This window comes from Crocodylus siamensis, chromosome 6, assembly GCF_052110815.1.
Source record: "Crocodylus siamensis isolate JL-2025a chromosome 6, ASM5211081v1, whole genome shotgun sequence".
Classification (NCBI taxonomy): domain Eukaryota; kingdom Metazoa; phylum Chordata; order Crocodylia; family Crocodylidae; genus Crocodylus; species Crocodylus siamensis.
In genome coordinates this window covers 25,109,266-25,130,138 of record NC_143400.1, presented here as the reverse complement: position 1 = coordinate 25,130,138, position 20,873 = coordinate 25,109,266, and the positions used below count along the sequence as shown (strand labels likewise).

The following is a 20,873-nucleotide window of genomic DNA, read 5'->3' as shown; positions in this document are numbered from 1 at the left end:
TATCATGGGTATTTCTCCATTAGAATAGACAGGGACATGACTACACAGCCAACAACGAGAGACATTTAAATCTTTTCCAATTTGATTAACTAAAGACAAGAACACATTTTCATGAAGTGATCTTCTTTGTTGGTGCAGAAGTGTAGTTTGGTTTACAGAGTATCTTATAACTGATGAGTCAAGTTCATATAAGATGGCCCAAAAAGAAATACTGAGAACTACCGGAATCACAGCTAACCAACTTCACCTGGGGAACCAGGAACCAGGTAGAAGCCTGTTTCCTGTCCCGAAGGGCACAGTGCTGTCTTTGGGGCACACCCTCTTCTCTCTGTAGTGGCAAATCCTCTTCGCCAGTAGGCGCTTGGCTCACTGCTGGTCTTGAGCTCTCCTGCTGGCAGGCACTAGGCTCACTACCAGTCTGTGGAGGCTGATTACAAGATTGATATGGAGAAGACTCTAGGTCTAATGGGGCTGATGTTTTCTTACTGTGTGAAGCATTTGGCCTAGTATAGAGCATCCCTTGCTTTGCCTTTCTCAATGCCAAAATGCAGGTTCCAGCGATGACTTTTGTTGATGGACTTTTACATGGACCCAATCTCCAGGCAGGATAGACTTGCACGGCTCACCTGGCTCTTTGTGGAGAGCTGCCTGTACCTGTGAATGAAAAGCCTTAACACACTTCATTAGTGCTTTACAAATAAGTTAATATGTACTTGATACCTTCATTATGGATGCATCTAGCTGCATTTCTGACAAGTTTTGCAAGTTGTTTTCACCACTGTTGCAATGTTTATATTCATATTGGCCTAGTATAGAGCATCCCTTGCTTTGCCTTTCTCAATGCCAAAATGCACTTCATGGATGCATCTACGAAAGACATTTGCTGTAGAGTTTGATTAGCTCCACAGTAAAGTGCATGCATCTTCACATGTGACCCTATTAGGCCACAGGAAACTAATTAATTTTGCCATAGGTTAGTACTTGTAAACACAAATACTATCCTATAATGGAGTTCCTTAGTAGATGGGGCTGGCTAGGGTATGAGGGTCCTGTGGTGTGAGGGTTGCCTTCTGCTTAGCCCCAAACTAGAGCACCTTCATGGCCTAGATAGCCCATCTTCAGCACATTGAGCCAGGCTGGAGTGGCTGGCAGGCTAACCCCCTGGACACTGCCAGTTCGACTGCTCTGACCCAGCTCAATGTGCTGCAGTCTTGGGTGCACCTTTAAACATGGTGCCCAGGAACAATAAACTCTGGCACAATATATAGTGGTGTTTGTTGCAACACATTAACTTCATGTGTAGACAGACCTATGTATTCTATGCATCACATCTTGCCATAACACCTTTAAAATATTAAGTCTTGAGTCCTTAAACAAAATGCCATCCAGTACTGAAAATCCTCCCCTGAACTGATAATAGGGGCTGGGTATGCCTTTCACAGGCCACTCAGCACAGATAGCTATCGCCACTTTTTGTAATATGTCACCCTGAGCAGTAGCGTCTGTAGTGACTGCCTACATTTTATCTGATGTACAACTTGGTGTTGTAGCAGATTTACATATACTATGCCACATTCTGCTAGAGCCCTCAATCAATTGGTGGAAACTCGGAGAATGGGAAGTCAGCAGGGACGTGACCATGTCACTGCTGGCAACCCAGCACCCCATGCATTCACTCCCTGTAGGCCCCAGCTGGAGGGGAGGAGGACCACTCCTGTGGCTTCCCCCTGCCCCAGTTCAACTGCAGACTGGTGGAGGAGCAGCACTGAGGTGCCAGCTGCTTCTTGTTCCTTCCAGTCCTCTGGGGAGCCCCTTCAGTTCAGAAGTCATGCTGAAACAGGAGACCTCCCTGTCACCATCACCACTACCCCCAGCCACTCCCTGAATCTGCAATGCTGTTTACCAAAGCTGACAGCCAGAGTGGGTCAGGAGCAGCTCTGGGGTTCCCTCAACCTCCAGATCATCTGGGGAGAATGGCAGCAGTTGATAGGACCTCCTCCCCACTTCTTGCACCCAGAGGGACCACTACTAAAGAAGGATGTGGAAAATGGGAAGGGGAGGTGCCTGCACTAGAGGAGAGATGCTACTGAGAGCAGTGGGGGTGAGTCTTAATTGATTTCAAGACTCCAGAAAGTCCTCAGTGGTGCCAGGATGTGGTCTGAGCATAGAAGGGTGGAGGGAGTGGGGAGCTGCAACCCCCCTGTATCTCTAGTGGAAGCTCTTCTATCTGTACCTATATCTTTGGTAAGAATGTGCTCATGGACCTTCATCAGAGAACAATGGGAATGTAATAAAGCCTAACTCCCCTGTACTTATGGTAAAATGTTATCATAGCCATACTCTGAATGAAGACTGACTAAGAATTTTATTATGATAATCATTCATAAATAAGTGGGGATATATTTAATTTCCTCACTGATAGCAGGATTCTGCTCATCAGTCTCCTGATGGCCTTTTTCATCTCAGCATTTCTCAATGTGTAGATCACTGGTTTCAGCATGGGGGTAATCGTGGTGTAAATGACAGACCAACTTGTCCATGGGGAATGTTCTGAATGCATGAACATAGATGTAAATGCTGGGTATGAATATTAAACACACCACTGTGACCTGGGCTCCACAAGTAGAAATGGCCTTGTGCTTCCCATCTATAGCATGAGCTCTTATGTTGACTTGGGTGCATTGACTGAGGAGTCACTGACATCTAGAAAAGCTAAATTGGCCAGCAGAAAGTGCATAGGGCTGTGGAGCCAGTGATCTAATATTACTGTGATAATGATGGTGAAGTTTCCCAGCCACGTTGTCACATAGAGTGTAAAGAAGACTACAAAGGCAAAAAGACTGTAGCTCATGATTCTGACTAAGGTCCAAAAAGTTGAATTCTTTCACAACTGTGGAGGTTAGTTTCTGTTGGTCCATTTATTCTCTTTAGTTCATGCCCAAAAAGAGAACAGAAATGATAATGGTTGTGATGGGAATACAGTGAATTCCTGTTAATACATCAATTTTTACCACATGTACAAGGACAGATTTCAATTTCCTGTGTTTGCTGAATTCAGCAATGTGCCCTCAGCCCTGGTGGTAAGTACCACTTCTTCAGCGGACTTAGAAAGATAGCTGACCAAACAGGCATCAAATTCAAGGGACTCCCAACATCCCTGCTTGTGAGGAAGACCCATCAGACAGGAGCAGTGAACCTGCAAGCTCCAGCTTCCTGGGTCAAGTGCTGAACCTCCAAAAGGCCTAGGTAACTTTCTTTCAACACACAGCCTTGAGTTCAGTGAAAATATAGTTTATGCTTAGCAAACCAGCATTTTTTAAATGAAATTTGGTTTTGTCAGAAAATTTCCAGTTTGTCTTATCTCAGCTGATCCCCAGAGACACCTCTGGTCCTAGGAAGTAAAGAGGAAGAATTGGTACAGAAAACAATTACCATCTCACTACTGTCTCCATTATTTTTCTTATTGCTCTCACTGTGTGTTCCTATAGGTCTACGTATTGATCATAGAGCCCAGAGATCTGCAACGGGGATTGGAAGAGCCAAAACAAAATGAGAACCCCTTCCCACATCTTTAGGGTTCTTAACATTGAGGCCAGAAACAACAGCAAGACATCTAAACAGCCAGGCTGATTTCTCTGGACCATTTCCATCCCTTGATCGAGCTAATTCTGGAATACCACCCCCCCACCAAGTAATTCATGTCCTAGACAACACAGTGAAAGCTTACAGTGGCCACAATCACCACACTGTATCAGAAACCCACTGACCATCACAGCTAACTTCATGTCACCAGCTTCCATCCTCAGCACACCACTAAATCCATCATCTACAATGGTCTACATTATAACTGAATCTGTTCTGATTCTGCAGACCAGGATGCATCTCTCAGGGGTCTGGATCAGGGATTCCTACAATTACAATATGATACTGAAACTGTAATGACTCTACTTAACAAAGCCAGACTCAGACTTCCCTCTGATGTCCTACAACACCAACCCCAAGATAAAGACAACAGGATCCCTCTGATTGTCACCTACGGCTCCCAGCTTGAACACTTCGGACACATGAAGACCTCCAAGTCCTCCTAGAAAAAGAAAACTGTCTAGAGGTAGCCATGGAGGACAAACATGTCCAGGCCTACACACAGACCCCCAATCTCAAAGGGCATCTTTCAAGCAACAGCCTAAATACTATTCTCACTGAGATACCAGAGTTTGCTCACCAGCCCTGTCCCTGCTGTGGACGCTGCCAGCAGCTTCTGTGGGTGCTCACTAGCCTCATCTCTGCTGCAGACACCGCCTGCAACTTCTGTGGGCTCTTGCCAGCCTCAACCCCACCACTGACATCGGCTTCTGCAGGGGATCACCAGCCCCATCCCCACTGCCGATGATGCCATTGACTTTTGCGGGTGCCCTCCCCAGACTTAGGAGGCACCAGTCACCCATGCCAGGAACCTAAGGAAGAACACTCTGATCTTGCTACATGGGTGGCTACCCAAGGTTCCATGGTGCCCTGGGGTGCCCTGAGATCTTTCCAAGGATGCCACACAACTGAAGAGGCACTGGAGATGCGGCTGGCAGCCATGCTGAAAAAGAAACAAAAAAACAAAAAAGAGAGAAGAGTGAATTGATTAATTCCCACAAACTTAGTGAAAACAACTGGGTGCTGACCACAAGAATTCAAGGCTTCAGGCACGTACCAGATGAAAGGTATACACTCAGGATAGCAAAAGTAAAGAGAGAGAAATAGCAAGGCTTGAAGAGAAAAGCCTGCTCTAAAAAAATTTTAAAAAAAAAGGAAATAAACAGACAAACCAGAGTTATAAAATTGATATAATTCTTAAAGAAAAAAAGACCACTTCTGGTTAAAGATAACAAAGTTTGTATAGTGTTATAAAGAATAAAGATAAAGACAAGTGTTAATCTGCATCTGATTGTGAATATATATATCGGCGAGTGTGTGGGAATAATCGAGTGAAGTTTTCCTCTGTAATACCGGGATTCCTAATAGAGACACCCAAAGAGCAAAATAAAACAACAAATATATACATTTTCTGTGACAGGTCTGCACACACCAGCTCCAACAGTGTTTGAGATGTATGTCCTTGTAGCCACTCTTATAATTATTGTGATCCCCTTTGTTCTGATCCTGTTGTCCTATGCCAGTATCGTCTCCACTGTTTTGAAGATGAGGTCAGCAGAAGGACAATTCAAAGCCTTTTCTACTTGCTTTTCTCATCTCATGATGGAAACTCTGTTCTATGGAACAGACAGTTTGACATACGTCTGGCCTAAGACCAATTCCTGTTCTGACACCAAGAAACTATTACCTCTGTCCTACACAGTAATTTCCCATATGTTAAATCCTATTATATACAGTCTGAGGAACAATGAGATGAAGGAGTCCCTGAGAAGAATACTGGGAAGGAAATTATACTTATTCTGTGAGAGAGAGACACCAGATGGAGGAGGAGAGCCGGAAAAAAAAGGACGCCTATGAGGTAGCTCTGGAGTGAGGAGAGCTGGCAAAGATAAGTCCCAGGAGCCCAGAGGGGCTCCAATAGTTTAAGAAACAGCTGAGAAGGCTGGGGCAAGAGGGAAGGCAGGGAATGCTGGCCGGGAGATGCTCTGGAGGAAACAGCCGTTGGAATCACCAGCAGCACTCTGCACAGTTTAGTTTACCTTTGGGATTTTTTTCTTTTCTTTTCTTGCTTTAAAAACCCCAGAATCCTAGTGATGGATAGCTGGTGAGAGAGTTGAGCTTACTAGGAGTTTAGTAGTGAAGAGTGGGAGGATGACCCAGAAACACTGGGGAAGAGGCAGGTCCCACTAAGGTCCTCCCTGAACTGATACAGAAGCACCCAAGCTGATGGTGGTAGGGAGCCTGGAGGGACTGCCTGTTTTCCTTTGATTCTTATTGACTTCTTCACAAGGGCTGGGCAGTGTAATAAGACCCACAACCCCAGAACCGAGCCATATCCTTGTCATTAGCTCAGTATGTTTAAGCAAGGATTCTACCTGGTAGGACTTACCTGGGTCCTGCTTCACCGTTAAGTTATACACCATTTCTTTCTTATGCAAGTCAGATGATGACTGGCCATTCTGGATACTGGCTAAAGTACAGTCATCTCAAATCAGCCCCGAGGCGAAGGCATCACATAGGAGTCTTAGACTGAAGACTATCATCCATTGAGAACAAGGGCATAACAGACATGTTACCAACAGGGTGGTGCCAGAATGGGGTAGGGGAGGTTGGAGCCCCAAAGAAGATCCAGACCCACCTCACCATTAATTACATACAGCTAATAACAAGTTTGACATCAAGATGTGGAAGACAAGAATTGGAAAACAACAGCTGTGTGTGAATGCTGGGTGAGTCCAAATCCATATGGCACAATCCCATCGGGTGCAGGGCCAGCAGGCCCCATGACCATATCCGATACTGCTCTGACATTTTCCAACTTATTCTTCCATAAAGAATAGCAATTAGTTTAGAGTAGACAAACCCATCTTCATTACTTCTTTACACACACACATATGAATGGTTTTTGGAAGGCAGGAAGTTTATCTTGTAATACTTAATCTTCAGCAGAAGGATCCCACCTATTATACAGTCATACACTATCATTTTCTTTTTTACTTTCTTAATGTAACACTTTTATATTATATAGAAATTTCATTGCACAAATCATAGACCTGATTTTAGCTGAAATACTATAAATCCAGCATGATACTAGGCTTCTGTTGCATCTAAAGTCAGAATCCCTGCCCTGTAATTATCATAATTTAAAAAGTAGCATTTGATATGCATTTTGAGCCTTAAAACCAGTGGGAATTAACGGACCAATGAGATTTCAACAGGCTTTGAATAAGACTTTAAAAAATGAAATGTTAATCTTGTTGTCCTATAGGAGCAGGGGAACTCTCAGGATCTCAATATTGTGGGAGGGAGTGACACAATTGCGCGCGCACACACACACACACACACACACACACAAAATCAATTCAGCGCATACATACACTAGGCACACGCACACACTGCCAACTCAGGCACATACACATCCAAGATTACCAGTCTAAGCACATGCACACCTATCACCAATTCAAGCACATACACAGTATACACACCAAAAATTAGACAAAAATCAGTTGTCAATCCCCGCACAGCCAATACATATACACAGATTACTAATTCATATACCACACACACAATGATATATATATATATTTTTTCCAGCTCTCACACATACCACCCACCTACACATAAACATAGGTGAGTTCCTAACTTGGGTGGTATGGTGTGTATGTGTGTGCTTGGGGTACTTGGTACCTAGAGTACTTAGTGACTATGGGAGAGGGAATCAAAGGTCAAAGATTTCCAGAAGGAGGGGGAGGAGGGGATGGATGGGGGTTGAGATGAGAGTGGGAAAAATAAGAGAGTGAAAGAGTGCTCAAACACCCCCATGGCTCACCAAAAGCATCCAGGAATGTCTCAAAGCTAAAAAGGAGGCATACACCCAATGGAAAAGAGGGGCCATCACCAAGGAGGATTATACCTCCATTGCTCCAGATTGTAGGGGGCTGTTAGGAAATCTAAGGCAGAGATAGAACTGGGATTAGTGACCAGGATCAAAGATAAGAAGTCCTTTTTTAAAGATATAGAGGATAAAAAGAAGGCACTGGGTAACATGGGGCCTCTGCAGGACATGCTATGAAATCTGGTGGTCACACTAAACAACAAAGCTAACCTCTATAACAATTGCTTTGCCTCCATTTCTCTGAGCAGGGATCAGGTCATTCCCCACACAGGGATCCCCAGCAGACCCAGGGGAGGCGCAGCCAGGCCCAGGGTCAGTGAGGACCTAATCAGGGAACTTCTGGTGGGAATAAACATGTTCAAATCAGCATGCCATGATGATCTCCACCCCAGAGTGGTGAGCAAATTAGCAGATGTCATTGTGGGACCCCCTGGCACAGCTTTACAAGCACTCTTGGTGCTCTGGCGAGGTACCAGAGGACTGGAAAAGGGCCAATGTGTTCCCCATTTTCAAAAAAAGGAGGAAGGAGGACCCAGGAAGCTATAGGCCCATTAGTCTTACCTTGGTCCTGGGGAAGCTGTTTGAGAAAATGATGCAGGAGCACATCTATGAGGGACCAGCAGGGCAGATAATGTTTAGGGGAAACCAACATGGGTTCATTAGAGGCAGGTCCTGTCAGACCAAACTGGTGGCCTTCTACAACCATGTCACAAAATCCTTGGATGCAGGTGTCGCGGTGGACGAAGTCTTTCTGGACTTTAGAAAGGCCTTTGACATGGTCTCTCACCCTGTTCTCATTAAAAAATTAGGTGACTGCGGTGTTGATGCCCACATGGTCAGATGGGTCACAAATTAGCTGGAGGGCCACACCCAGAGAGTGGTGGTGGATGGGTCATTTTTGACCTGGAGGGATGAGGGCCTGGTGGCAAAGAGGAGACAACCAAGAAACAGAGAGGCAGAAAGCTGGTAAACGGGGGCTGGACACTGGGAGGTTGAAAGCTGGGAGATAGTCAGGAAATCAAGGAGGAGGGATGGGAGGTCAAGACAAAAACCCAACCTGGGTTTTCAAAATAACCAGTTTATTAAACAGACAGCACACTACACAGGCCCATGAAGTTATTGGTTCACACACACACACACACACACACAGTGGTAGCAGGAGAGAAAAAGGCTTGGTGGAGGGATTGAAGTCAGAGTGTGTAGGGATAGAGTCCAGGTCCTTTGCTTGGGGAAGGAAGGTGGGTAACAGATACCTATCCTGGGCTGTGACTTGATCCTCAATGGCCAATCGTGGTCTTCTCCAGCAAGATGTTGTCCAGAGGGGGTCACCAGCAGGGCCTCTGGGTGGATAGATGGTGTGGCATGGTGCTGGTCCAGATGGAGAAGGTGTCCCACTGGGTCTGTCTTCACTACCCCTTTTTATAGGGGCAGACCTTTTATGACTAGTGGCAGGGACATGCCCAGGCAAGGGTGTACTAAGCATGTGCACTCCAGACAAGTTTCAGGTCTCTGTGTTGTGACAGTGGGTTGACTGATTTTTGTAGGGTCTTTGTCTTTTAAATGCTGGGTCCATGGTTCCTGGGTGAGTCAATGGGAGGCAATGGTCCAGTTATTGAGCTGATGATCCAGTCACTGAGTTGATTATGCAGTAGAGGCCTGCTACCATTGTATCACAAGCACCCTTATTCATCCCGATTCATTCAGGAACCAGTTTACATGAGACTAGTTAGGCATGAATCATAGGTTACACCCAGGCAGAGGACACAAGATAGGAGCTTGATGGAAAATGGAAACTTGATATTACTTGACATTACTTATGCTAACTTACACACACAGGCCTAAATCATATAGTATCAATTAAAAAAAGAACAGTAAAAAAATCAGTAAAATAGTATTAACATAATATTTATACAATATAAAAGTGGATCAAAGAAGGAGAAAGGGAAAAAAAACGTGCTATAAAAATGCTAAAGCTTATCCTATGTCTTAACTTACTCATACTTATCTATAGGGAATAGATAGGGAGAGAAAAAGTCAGAAATGGTTGGGGAAGGGAAAGAATGCAGTTCAAAATTTAAAAAAAAAGAAAAACGAAGGGTTTTGCTATAATCTCTGGATCAAGATTACAAGCCTAATGAAAATGGTACCTTGTCTGTCATTGTCATCCCAAATTCTGGACTTAGACTACCTGGTTTATTGAATCTCTGGTTCTTTAGCAAATATTTCATTTTTCATAAGTCATTCTGGTCAACATGGTCAAAGGCATTTAGGTACCTGAACAAATGATTCCACTTTCTTCATATTGCTGAAAATGTGTTAATACAAACAGTAGCTAGGTCCTTCTCTTCCTCCTCATGCTTTTGGATGACTCAGTCTTAAGGGAAAGATGATGATACGTTACAAACATACTTTCATTAGAGATTGTCAGGACAGGATACAATAAAATTAAATGTACATACCTAGGTCCATTTAGATGCTTAATAGGTGGCAAAAGGACATTGGCTCCTAACTGTGCTCCTCTTACACTCTATTTGATTCCATGGTAAACCATTAATACAAAAGATAAGGAGTAGGGAGTCATCCTCATTCTTGCTGCTTTTTTACTTAGTTTTAAGGTAAAGATGATGATTAGTTAGAAGAGTAGCCTTATCTACAATTTTTCAGGCGATCAAAGTGGAATAAAATTACACTTAGGTGTCTAGTCAGTGAAATAGTGTCATCCCCAAGTATCTATCTCTCATCACAATCTTTTGAAGGAAAATCTAACTAAGTGCCTACCTATATTCCTAAGAGTTTATCTACCATTACAAAACTGACCTTAGGTAGGTAAGTTACTTAGACATTATTAGAAATCCTACCATAATCTATCTGTATTGTTTACTGCCCAAATGCATCTGATAATCTATCGCTCTTTGCCTCATTTTCCTGCTCTGTGAAATGGGGGTAGTAGTGTCTCCCTGCCTCAAAATATACATGGCTGTTCAAGAAAAGAGGTCAGTGTGTTATATTGTTGTGAGCGGCTCCAAAATATTGATTTCAGGAACCATATCAGCACTTAGGGAGAGGTAGACATTTTCAAACCTGTCTTCATTTTCAATTAATGTAAGCATATATTCCCGATGATCTCCCGAGGTCCCTTCCAGCCCTAATGTCTATGAAATCTATGAAATCCTACTTAGTGTTCTCCACATGGCTTCCTTCAATTCCTTGTTCCTTAGGTTGTTAATAATAGGGTTTAACATGGGTGTGATGACCGTGTAGGAGATAGAGAGAAGATTCTTGGCACCTGGGGAATAGGTGGATTTTGACCAAAAGTATGTCAAGCCAGACGTGCTGTAGAACAAAGTCACCACCACAAGGTGTGAGAAGCAGGTAGAGAAGGCTTTGTGTCTGTCCGTAGCTGATGGCATCCTCAGGATGTAGAGATAATAAAAACATAGGAGACCAGAATTAGCAAGAAAGGTACCATGATAACTATTATAGTGCCTATGAGGGCATGCATCTCAAACAGGGAGGTGTTAGCACAGACGAGTTTGAACATGGGATGTCCATCACAGAAGACATGGTTGACTTCATTGGGCCCACAGAAAGGGAAACTAAAATGCCATGTAGTTTGCACAGTCCCCACAGGAATCCCTGAGATCCATGAAGTCACTGCTAGCTGGAAGCAAACTCTCCTATTCAGGATGATGATGTAATGCAGTGGGTTGCATATGGCAACATAGTGGTCATAAGCCATTGCTGCTCAGAGAAAGTAGTCAGAACTCCCAAGGAAAAAAAAAAGAAATATATTTGGAAGACACACCCATAGAAGGAGATGGATTTGTTCTTAGAGAGGAGGTTCATCAACATTTTAGGGACAATGACAAAGTTGAAGCAAACCTCTAAAAAGAACACATTCCAGAGGGAAAAAGCACATGGGGCTCTGTAATGTTGGGTCTACCACTGTGACTAGGATAATCAGAACATTTTCAGTCAGTGTTATTACATAAATAACCAGAAACAACACAAAAAGCAGGACCTGGAGCTGGAGGAGATTGGAAAATCCCAGGAGAATTAATTCAATGACTACCGTATGGTTTGCCTCTCCAAGCAAAGACAGAAAAATACATTCTGTCCTATGATATCAACATGCAAACACAAAGATTTCAGTGGAGTTGAATGTTGTTATTGTAGCCCAGGTAACTTGGGCATATACTTTCCTTCTCCAGTTGAAGGGGATTGTTAGCTGGCAAGTGTGCTGTGGGGTGGGAACTGCAAACCACTCACTTTCCCTCCATCCCTATAGAACCAGGCCAGGACAGTCAGGGGACTAAACTATATACACATTTATTTACATTAACTTATCACAAGGTAAAGGAACATGGATACAAACATATGTACAATGTATTTATATATTTATAAGATACCTAAACCAGTAACATAAACAATACCTTCTGGGTAAATGACATAAAACCTTATACCAGTGCTCCAGATACAGTAAGTCACAGATAAGTATCTGATCTGATACAAATAAACTCAATCCTGAGGGGAAACCCCAATGCCCTTAGGCTTTTCCCAAGCCCTACAAGGAAGCTGGTAACTTTAGCGGGGACGTCTCAGTGGGAGGTCCCCTTTCAGGAGCCCTTAACTAACTGGGGGGGAGGACTCCCCTCCCCTGTGGGAATCCTCTTTTCCCTGCAACTCATGGCTCCCAGGCCTGGAGGGTAGTCCTTGTCTTCTGTGCCAGGCTGCTTTCTTGCCTGCAGTGGCATTTGCGGGGCTCGCTGTCCTGTGGAACAGGGCTCCGCTATGCAGGGCTTCTGGAACCTCTGGCTTGGCCCTGTCAGCTGGCTCAGTAGCCTGATCACCATCTGGCACTCTGGACTCAACTTTGGCTATGGATCGGAGGCCTGGGCTGCCTCGTATAGCACCAGGCTCGGTCTGCTCCTGGACCCTATGTGCAGTGCCTCCTGCACCAAGCTCCCAGCCTCATTCCAGTGGTTGAGGACCTGAGCTTCCCAAGTGCTCCAAAGGTCCTACTCCATGCACCATCCTGTGCATCGTGTCTCTGGCCACATGCCAGAGGTTGCAGACCTGAGCTCCCTCACACAGCTCCCAGGGTCTGGATGCCATGTGCTGTGCTGCACATCGAGGGCCTAGCTGCTGGAGCTGTCTGCCATTCCCTGCTGATGGAAGTCTTCAGGGGCACTTCTGGGCTACTGCTTTGCGCTGCTGAGCAGCTCTCCTCATCTCTTTTAAGCCCCGCTCTTCTCTCTTCTTGCTCCCAGATGTGCTTCCCTCATGCTGGGCATTCAGCTCCTTTTATATGCTTCTGGGACTCAAAACAAGCTCCAAAAGGCAAGTGCTACATTATTCAAAACATAATCCTGTCCACATGTTGTGAAATCTTGGAACCTATCACTTCCACCTCTGCACTCCATGTGGGACTTCCAGAATGAGGATACTTAAACTTCCTTTCATTTCTATTCAGAAGTGACATCTTCTCTGCTTTCCACCTCAGGTCCCTTCCATTCTTTTTCTCCTCAGTCATCCCTTATTCAGTTTGGACAGATTTGTCTGAGTCAAATCATGTCAAAACCTTATTGAAAGCTTGAGTTATATCAATACTTTCTAGTCAGGTTAGTAGAAGAGGGTAAGAAATCAAAGCACTCAAAAGTCTGTATTCTGCAAGTTAGAATTAGGAATCATTATTCTGTATTAGTCATGGGGAAATGGAATGAGGAATCTTACTGATGCTAGAGTTTTCCTCCAAGAAAAAAATGTATTTAAAAATATCATTTTCATTACTTTTTTCCAGTGGAAAATTTGGGTTTTTTTCTTGTATCAAAATCTTTCCATTGTTCTCCCTTCTTGTCTGGAAATCTTTGTACTTTGGTGGCCCACTGGGAACTAGTTAAACAGAAGCCTATTTAAGTTTACACAGCCAAAAAGCATTTTTGGCACTTACACATGATTTGTGGTTCTGCTATGTATACACTATGGATAGATAAGCGTCCAATGGCTGCTAAGCATTGCTTGTATGATGTGCTACACATGCACATATCTTATCAAGGGCTTTTTGACAAATAAAGAGTTTTATCTTTGAGCCCTGGTAGCACTTGCTCAGGAAGTTCTTCTCAGGAAGGGGCTTTCATAGATTTCATAGACATTAGGGCTGGAAGGGACCTCAGATAATCATCGAGTCCAGCCCCTCACCCAAAGGGCAGGAAGTCAGCTGGGGTCACAGGATCCCAGCAAGATAAGCATCCAATTTGCTCTTGAAGGTGTTCAATGTAGGTGCTTGAACCACCTCCGATGGCAGGCTGTTCCATACCTTGGGGGCTCGGACAGTAAAGAAATTCTTCCTAATGCCCAGCCTGAAATATTCTTGCAGTAATTTCTAACTGTTCAACCTCATCATCCCTTGGGGCACTCTGGTGAACAAACTTTCCCCCAGATCCTGGTGGTCACCCCTAATAAATTTATAGGTGGCCACCAGATCACCCCTGAGTGTCCGCTTTTCCAGGCTAAAGAGCCCCATGGCTCTCAGCCTGTCGTCATAAAATCTGTTTTCCTGACCTCTGATCATGTGCATGGCTCCTCTCTGGACTCTCTCAAGCTTCTCCACATCCTTTTTGAACTGTGGAGCCCAAAACTGGACGCAGTACTCCAGCTGCGGCCTCACCAAGGCTGAGTACAAGGGGAGAATGACATCCCAGGATTTGCTCGAGAAGCATCTATGGATGCAACCCAGCGTTTTGGTCACTTGACTAGCCACAGCATCACATTGCAGGTTCATGTTCATCTTGTGGTCAATGATGACCCCCAAGTCTCTTTCTTCCGTAGTGCTTGCCAGCGTAGCACTGCCGAGCCCATAAGGGTGCTGCAGGTTTTTCCTCCCAAGGTGGAGAACCTTGCATTTTTCAGTGTTAAATACCATCAGGTTCTTGTCTGCCCATTTGCTGAGCCTGTCCAGCTCAGCCTGGCTCACCGTTCTGTCTTCAGGTGTGGATGCTTTGCCCCAAAGTTTGGTGTCATCGGCAAACTTGGCCATTCTGCTTCTGACTCCAATGTTTACATCATTAACAAAGATGTTGAACAATATGGGTCCAAGCATAGAGCCTGGGGGGACCCCACTGGTCTCAGGGCACCATGATGATTGACTTCCATCAATTACCACCCTTTGGGTCTGACCATGGAGCCAATTTCCCAGCCGGCAGATTGTGGTGGACCCAAGACCACAATTGGCCAGTTTCGCCAAGAGGTGATTATGGGATACCAGATCAAAGGCTTTTTTGAAGTCAAGATACATGACATCAATCTTTTCTCCCTTGTCCAGGTGATAGGTCACCTGGTCATAAAAGGAAATGAGATTGGTCAAGCAAGACCTACCCACAACAAACCCGTGCAGGATGTTGGCGTCGGCCAGTCCATTCAGATTGGCCTCTTTAAGAAACTTTTCTAAGACCTTTCCTGGGATAGAAGTCAGGTCTTTGAACTTGTCTGATTTCAGATATGCTGCTCTAGTCAGGCAGTCATACTTCAGACATTATTGAAGTATTTCTCGAGCTCTCCTCTTAAAACTGGCCTACTACATCTTGCATTAAATATTCATTGGATAAAATGTATGAAGGGCATAAGGGAAGTATTATGGCTAAATAAAAGAGAGTTTGTGTTGGATGGTAGCAGATTCTGCATATCCACAAAGATAACTAATGTGATTTAGTTACAGAGTCCCCACTAAAATCAACATAAAGTTTCTTGTATGTGATCATATATGATCATATTAAATATGCATACTATTACATTATTTTACTCTTTGTTCAATCCTGTGGTCATGTTCCATTCCTGAGACTCCTACACAGTATCCAAAACACAAATTATAATTAATAATGGAGGAACAATATTAGAACTAGGAAATAAATCCATCCTTTTTTGATGGAAAATATTTTCAAATAATTGGGAATCTCTATTAAAATATCCTTTGCAATTGGTGTTTCTGGTGTGTAAATGTGAAAAAAAACTTGAACATTTTTCATCTTGTGGTGTTATATAGCCCTCAAAATCTTGGGATTTCAGATTTTGACAAGGGAACATTTTCCACAGGGAAAAACAAATCAAAACAAAGTGTTTTATGAGAAGCATACTATATAAAGCTATTTCCACTTATTTCTGTCTGTATTTTGATCTGCAGTAGATTATTGATAAAATTGATAACCACACCACTGTAGCGAGAGAGAAGATGGAGGATGTTCCAATAATAAAGATGGTAGTAAGAGAACAAGTCCATTCCTGATAAAAAATTCTGTTTGACCTTTACTCAGTCATGCAGGGATAGATCCAAAAGGTATTTAGTACCATAAAAATTAAGCATCTAGATAGCTTTAAACGAACTCCAGGAAAGCTATTACTCTGTCTGTAACAGCAGCTAATTTGCTTTCTCCCAGACATATTTTGTGTCCTTTGTTACCATAGGTAGATCACTCCTGATTCTGAAGGTGGCTAGTTAAAAGCTAGCTCAGATATATCTACATTACAGAGTAATTATAGGAGTGATGGTTATAGTCCTTTTTGGATATCCAAGTCATACTCTGAGGGAAAAGGAAGAGGTAGAGATCTGAGACATGAAAGTTACCAACTGATTAGGAGAAAGAAAAGATAAAAGTAATGATGAATCACTACCTAAATAAGAGCTTATGGAGACATGAAAAGGGAAAAGAACAAAACAAAATTAAAAAATACTGATGATAATCACTGACCCTATTGATGAGGGTAAAGAGCAACTAACAGAATCAAAGAGTTAAGTCTTTGATATCAAAATTATCACTAGAGTTACAAGATCAGAAGGTATATTGGAAGAAATTGATTCTAGAATGGGATGCCAAAATGTTAAGTCAGTTGTACTATTGAAAATTCATGGTACTTTGATAGAGGTGTACAAATACGGTGTGATAGATAGCCAGGCAGACTGGTATATCAATTGAATGAGCAATTGACTGATTTGACTGACAGAGAGACAGACTCATTTTCAATAACTACTAAGAATCTTAAATGTACACAAAACTACAGTGATTTTTTCCTGTTATAATACATAAATCATTGGCATCTATTCATGTTGCTTTCTTTCCTGAGTACCACAAACCTACCAATGGAAGAGGAAGATGAATTGTACAGTGTTGAAATTATTAAAATTATCCCTGTACCAAACTATGTAACCCATACTTATACCAATGTGCAATTTACTAAGGCTAGTAGGCCCATCCAAGCTAGTAGAGCTAGTCACCAAACTAAAAGCTCCTCATTCTGGCCCCATGGGAATAGTTATGTTAAGACAGGTCTAGGAACATCCTTACCTACTTATAAAATGGTCGAAGATTCTCATCTGACTGCAAAGCAGTAATAACGTGATTCCTTTATTTAAAATACCTTTAGTTACTACTGGGATGATACCACTATTGTGTTATTTCCCAACATAAATTAGGAGGATTGGCTGGACAATCCTGGGAGGCAAGTTTGAAGGGAAAAAGTAGACCAGAAGAGCTGGTAGTATTTTAATGAGACCTTATTAACGGCTCAGGAGCAAGCTACCCTGATATATGGGAAGACATTGGCATAGCTAAACAGTAATCTCTTTGAAGAAATTAAGGTCAAAAAAGAATCCTACAAAAAGTGGAAACTTGGTCATATAACTAGGGAAGAAGTATAAGGGTATTGTGAGGGGCAGATCCAGGGCATTGCACCAGTACAGTTGCACCCCCTGCCCCAACTTTTATTCCTGCTCCACTCAAAGTTTAAAACCAGCTGCCTGACAATGGCATCAGCATATTTATTGAGGTGGCACTGAGGGAGTCAATTGACTTCATGACTTATTTAAATTCACCTGATTTATACTAAATGCTTCATTCCACAGGTGTTAGTGACCCCCTCTCCTTTTTAGTGGTCTTGATGTTAGTTAGCTTTTCTTTTGCAATTTTGATGCCTGTTAGCTGTTCTTGGTAATGCAGCTTTTATATCACAGTCTTGCAGGCTGTTTTTAACTCATTGCAATAAAGTTACATTTGCTTTTGTATTAATCTTAAAATAAATAATATTGCCCTTGGCCTAAAGCCTAGTTGTAAATGCCATCAACTACAGTTGCATGCCTTTGAGTGGTTGCATGCCCTTAAGTGGATTATGACTTAGGCAGGATGGATATGTACCTAACAGACTAACTAAATAAGATATATAGAGAATGCAATCTTTCATGAACTCAAGCTCACTTCCTCTGATGGAGTGAGCTCAAGTTCACAAAAGCTTATACTCTGTGTATCTTTCTAGTCAATCTGGAAGGTATACATCTACCATGCTTTCTGCCTAACTTCAGATTAACAAAGCCAACTACCTCTCTCTGCTCATAAATCTCCTGGTCAGCATAGAGACAGCTGTATTAGGGAAGTCAACCTGTAGCTCTGGAGTTGGTGTCATCATGTAGATTTTTGCTTCTTTGACCATGGTCCCCACTTCCGGTAAAGAGGCATGCTGGGATGAGATGTTCTCCAACTCTCTTTGGAAGGCAAAAGTCTGTTCTCTTACAGGTTGGCTGATCTCCTACACAAGCCTTTAAACTAGGTTTGTAAGGGGACAGGGATGCAGAAGACAGAGAGAACATAGAAACAATGGACCAGGAGCCATGCACTGGAAAAGGTCATGTAAACACTGCAGGGTCCAATAGGGATCAGGACAGAGGGGTATTAAGGACACCCATAAGGGGACTTAAGTGTCTCTATACTACCATTAGGAGCATGGGGAACAAGCAGGAGAAACTCACAGTCCTGTTTTCAAACAAAGACTTTTGACCTGGTTGGACTAACTGAAACCTGGGGGGACCCTACCCATGACCGGGTAGTAGGCATGCAGGGCTATAGGCTGCACAGACGTGATAGAGTGGGAAAAAGGGTGTGTGTGGTGGGGGAGGGTTGCTTTTTCTGTTAAGGAGCAATACACATCCTCAGTAATCAAGATGGGATCTGAACAGAGGCAAATTGAGGTACTGTGGATCAAAATACAAGGGGCTGAGGGTGAAAGGGACTTGGTAGTGGCAGGCCAGTAGGGGGTGCTACTGCATTGAGCCACCCACCTCACTGTTCCCAACCACCTTCCAGGCTCTGAGTGCCTCCCTGGGGGCATCTCAGGTCTGGCCAATCCCCTTCCTGGAGAGCACCCATTAGCTTGGAGGTAGACCTGCCACCACCCAGGGATGGGCTTGATTCTGGTTCTGTGCCCCCTGGGAAACACAGGCCTAGTAGCCCTTGAGGGTACTTGACTCACTTCAGGAACTTGGGGTGCTTCCCTCAGTCAGAAGCACAAGTAATGGTCTCCGTTAGTCAGCTGAATGAAGGAGACTCCCAAGGCATAATCTAGCCCCACTCCCAATAAGTCTCCCATGCTAGGTACAAAGGAGAACTTTATTGGTTACAAGGAGTAGGGTTGGACTAAGGTACAGAGTTGAGTAGTATCAAAGAAATCCAGTAAAGCAAACAGGGTGGCTGGAGTAGCCTTTGGTCACTCATCTGAGTTACTGCAAGCTATATATCCAGTTAGAGCTCAAGTAGCTTACACAGAAGTATTATCCAGAGGCGGGTGGAGATTCGCTTTGGAGGCAGGCCATTCCTTGACCATGAGTTTTGAGAGAGAGAGCAAGGTTCAGATGGTCCAGCTCCTTTCTGTCTCTGAGTTTTCCTCATGGCTGCTGCCCCCTCCTCCTGGGCAGTCCTTAACTTATATAGCCCTAATGACCTCATTTACCGGGTCCAATGGAGGCCAGCACCTGTTGGCTGTCAGCCAACCAATTTGAAATGCACCACTGGTTGCTGGGCAGACTGGCAGTCTCTAGCTCACCAGGCGGCCCAAGCCTCTCATCTAGGTTTGTGATGCCAGTCACATAGGCAGAGGAAGCAGGTTTCCCCCCTCTCTTAGGAATGTATGCAGCTCAGGTTACCTTAAGAGATAGGGTAAGGTGTGTATCCTCTGCAGGGCCCATCCTAACCAAATTGTCACAGAGCAGAGTTTTTGGGGAGAAACAGAGGCGGCCTTCTGCCACAGTGGGGGTCTATTACAGACTGCTATAACAGGAGGTTGAGCTAGACCTGGCATTCTCAAGGCAGCTCTCAGATGCAGTATGGTCAAGGGATATGTTTGTTGTGGGTGACTTTAACTACCCTGACATCTGCTGGGAGATGCAGTCAGCTAGATCCAACCATTCATGTAGTTTTCTAACCTTCATACAGGACCTTCACCTAACACAGGAAATATATGGTCCCACTAGGGGAAATGCCTTACTTGATTTGGTGTTTGCTAGAGGGGAAAACTTGGTGGGAGATCTGTGGATACAGGGTAATCTATGAAATAGTGACCACTATTCATTATCTGTCAAAAGGTAGGGAAGATAATGAGTAGGGCAGAAGTGCTAGACTTCAAAAAGGCTAATGTTAATGAGCTCAGGAGGTTAGAAAGGGAGGTGCTGAAGGACAAGAGCCTTGGTGAGATGGTAGTCCAGGAAGGGTGGTTGTTCCTCAATGGAACAATCCTTCAGGCACAAAAGGAGACAATCCCATTGCACATAAAGGGTGATAAAGGGGGCCAGGAAACCCTCTTGGCTGAACAGGGAAATCCAGGGGAGCCTAAGGATGAAAAAAGATGAACATAGACTGTGGAAGCATGGGGTAGCCACCCAGGAGGAATATACCTATTTGGCTCACACTTCCAGGGAATTAGTAAGAAAGGTCTAATCAGCAGTGGAACTCAGGATGGCAACAAAAATTAAGAACAAGAAAAAGTCCATTCTCAGGTGTATAGGGAGCAAAAAGAGGGTGCAGGGTAACATAGGACCCATACAGGATAGGCTAGGTCAATTAGTGATGAATAGGAGGGACAAAGCTGAGCTCTTCCATGAGTTTTTTGCATCAGTATTCCTGAACATTGATAAAGACATATCATGAAACTGGACAATAGACAGGCACTTGGGGGACACTGGCCTACCAACAGTTAGTGCCAACCTAGTAAAGGGGCACTTGGAAGGGCTTGATGCATTTAAATCAGTGGGCCTAGATGATCTTCATCCAAGAGTGCTGAAGTAAATGGCCAGTGTCATAGCAAAAACCCTGGCAAAACTGTTTGAGCACTCATGGCGGTCAGGTCAGGTCCCAGGGGACTGGAAAAAGGCCATTGTCGTCCCTATTTTAAAAAAAGGCAACAAGGAGGATCCAGGAAACTATAGACTAGTTAGTCTCACCTCTATCCTTGGGAAAACCTTTGAAAAAAATTTTAAGGAATACATTTGTGTGAGTCCAGCAAGAAAAATAATGCTGAAGAGCAA

The 20,873-nt window shown here is 43.7% G+C and overlaps 1 pseudogene; it reads right to left on the bottom strand.

The window, feature by feature from the left end:
* Positions 1 to 10,698: 10,698 nt before the first annotated feature.
* LOC149861809 (olfactory receptor 10A5-like) lies at positions 10,699 to 18,010 on the bottom strand (annotated as a pseudogene).
* Between the last annotated feature and the right edge of the window lie 2,863 nt (positions 18,011 to 20,873).